The sequence below is a fragment of the Lathyrus oleraceus genome, chromosome 1 (genome assembly GCF_024323335.1).
Source record: "Lathyrus oleraceus cultivar Zhongwan6 chromosome 1, CAAS_Psat_ZW6_1.0, whole genome shotgun sequence".
In the NCBI taxonomy this organism is placed as follows: Eukaryota; Viridiplantae; Streptophyta; class Magnoliopsida; order Fabales; family Fabaceae; genus Lathyrus; species Lathyrus oleraceus.
This window is the reverse complement of record NC_066579.1, coordinates 299,021,606-299,024,718: the sequence shown is the minus strand read 5'-3', so window position 1 is coordinate 299,024,718 and position 3,113 is coordinate 299,021,606. Positions and strand designations below refer to the sequence as shown.

General features: G+C 34.4%; 1 long non-coding RNA gene across 1 annotated transcript; it reads right to left on the bottom strand.

Annotated features, from left to right (window-relative positions):
- Positions 1-204: 204 nt before the first annotated feature.
- Positions 205-2,377, bottom strand: LOC127115687 (uncharacterized). Its single transcript, XR_007800843.1, has 2 exons — positions 2,023-2,377; positions 205-558 (listed from the first exon to the last, which is right to left on the bottom strand). It is a non-coding gene; the product is annotated as an uncharacterized LOC127115687 (long non-coding RNA).
- Positions 2,378-3,113: the final 736 nt, after the last annotated feature.

The following is a 3,113-nucleotide window of genomic DNA, read 5'->3' as shown; positions in this document are numbered from 1 at the left end:
CATACGCGTTGACCTATAGAATCCATGTGTCAACCTGTAGACAACACGTGTCAACCTATAAACAACATGTGTCAACCTATAATGCAATTTTTCATAAAAAAAATATTTTTCATGCATTTTTCATGTATTTTTGATGCATGGGACCTTTTCCAAGTTGTTTCCAAATTCTTTTATGCTTCCCAATTCTAAGATGCACATAGAGAATCAGATGATAATGTCCAATATACATTAAAGATAAAGTGTCATAGTTTTGACATCATACAAAATACATCTACCAAGTTCCATACAAGAAAGAAATACAAAAAATCAAAGTTTAGCCTACAATTGACTTTTGGTCAAATGTTGACTTTTTGGTCAACTGATTGACAAAAGTCAACTTACCTAATCTCTATATTCATAACCCTAATGACCCATCGTGTCTTCATTCTTGCATCATTCCATTTGATTCCATGGAAAAACCTTTCTTCATGTGCAAGCAACTTTGGATTTCTTCAAGTTCTCATAGTGAACCTCCATGCCAAGCTTCAATCATGGCCAAACTTTAAGCTTGTAACAACCCTGCATTTAATACATCATTAGATCAATTACAACACAACATACCATAGTATAATGTCAAGTCACATTCATCAAATACATGTTAAAACATTCATACAAGCACATGAATTTTATTCATTAAAGCATACATAGTTGCAGCCCATGATTTCTATGACAAACCATGATTAAAGTTTACAATACAAGCCAAGAAATTAACCTACACGTACCATCCATTGACACCGTTTCAGCTTGGACATGAATAATTTGAACATGACATGTAATAGAACAAACAGCAAGGCATACACGCTAGAAAACATTTCAACATTCATCAAGCAACTCACACAATAGTTCATCAAAACAAACATTGCATACATGCCTAACAAGCTGACAGAAACAGGAAAACTTGTCAAGTTTGCAATAGGGCCAGGCAACAATAGCAGTTTACTAATCATCCATTGCAAACATGTTCATAACAGGGTCATTACCAAAACAAAATATCACAACATTTCACCTTTAGCAGCAACATAACAAGTTAATCTAACAGGCTATGCATTCTAACAGTCCATAACACATCTGCACAGGCTGCATACCTAACCAAATGTTGCTAACAACCATGAGAAAACCTAATGCAAGTCATAACAGCAGGCCAATCTGAACACACATTGCATCAAAAACAATATGACATTTCCATATTCACAATATCATACAAAGCATATCATACTTCACACAGTCCACACATCAAGCTAAGCATAACATCATCCATTCACATTCAATATCCTAACTACACTAAGTAGCCAATCATGTTATACATTTAGAAGACACCTTCTAACTATCACAACATGTTCACTACCTAACACATCCCTAACCTAAATAACTCATAAAAGGTATAACTCCTAACCAATCACCTAACTACTTGTCCAACTGTCTAATAGAAAACTAGTTCGACCCTAACTGTCTAACAAAAAATTAGATATAACCTAACTAACTAACATAGTTTCAGTTCAGTTTATCCTAACAAATTTCCCTAACTTCCTAACAAAAAACAGTTTAAGCTAACAACCTATCTAACATTTCAAGGCTAACTACTAACCATCTCTAACTGAATGGGTTGGGAGGATTGAAGGGCTTAAAAGGCAACTTCAATCCTCATTCGAAGGGGGCATTAATCATCAACATTTTTTAAACTATTTTCAGATCACCAATCATCAACCATCTGAGGACTTGACTCAACATTCAATTCACATTTTTTGACCCAATTCATTTGAATCCTCCATTTTTCTTCATTCAATTTAAAGAACCACCATTCTCATCATCATTACTCAGTTCCAAAGAATTCATTCATTAAAATTCTTTGACTCTGTACATTCCATCATCATCACCCAACTCTCATAAGATCACTCACTCACGCTCATCAATCACTCAGATCAGAGAAATAAGAAGAGGAAGAATTGAAAGGAATCAATAAAAAATAAGAGTGTAATGGATTACCTTGCTCTTGGTGCACCTTGAACTCCGATCTGCTCCGATAAGCTCGTGCCATTTCACTTCATTTCTTCAAATTCTTGTTACCGGTTGGTTGGTTGAAGGTAGTAGACCATTAGCCCCATGGTTATTGATCAATTCTGAATATGGTGACAATTTAATTTAAGTTTCTTTACTTAGGGTTCATAGAAGGATTCAATTCGGTTAGGGCTTAGGACTAGAAATTATGGAGGAGGAAGCAACGAAGATGATGGTATGTGATTTTCAGTGGTTGGCCCTCCGCCGCTGCCAGAGGCGACCTATGGCGCGACGAAGACGGTGGTGGCTCAATACAGAGGTTGAGTTGAATTTAAAATTGAGCGCGCATTGTTTGTTTAAGTTTGAAACCTCATATGAATTCCCATTTCCCTCTTCCATCTTGTGTTAATGGGCTTGACCCACAAATTTCCTTTTGGCACCATGAATTCACCTTGCACCCCCTGGTCAGAAGCAATGCAATGTGGGCCTAATCTCCAATGGGCCCTGCGCCCATTTCCTATTTGCACCCTTTTTCAGTCATGTACCCTATGCCCTCATTCTTATTTTTTCTCTTGATTTTTATTTCTTTTTTCATCATTTTTTTACCATATTTTAATACATGATAATTGATCATATTTTTTACATAAATGCTTACAAAAGTACATGATTAAGTGGTTAGAATTTTAATTAGGTTTTGTTAATCATTTTGAATTATTTTGTTAAATCAATAGATTAATGATTTAGAACATAATTTGATTCTAATTGGTTTAGATCCTTAGGTCATTTTTAAAGGTAGTGATTCATCATGATTTTAACCCCTTATTGAATGTTAAATTTTAGTTGAAGTGTGGTTAATAGTTCAATATGATACATAATTGTTTTTAGTAATTTTTTGTTGATTAGAACTCATGATCTTAATAATTTTTTGTTAGATCTTTTTGTCCACTTTGATAAATGTTTAGATTTAGGACTTGATCCCTAATTTGCATTCTTTAGATTGTCTTCATTCAATTATATATTGATGCATGGTACATGATCATAGTTATGGATTTATTAGGGTACCATTGTCACTTGATTGA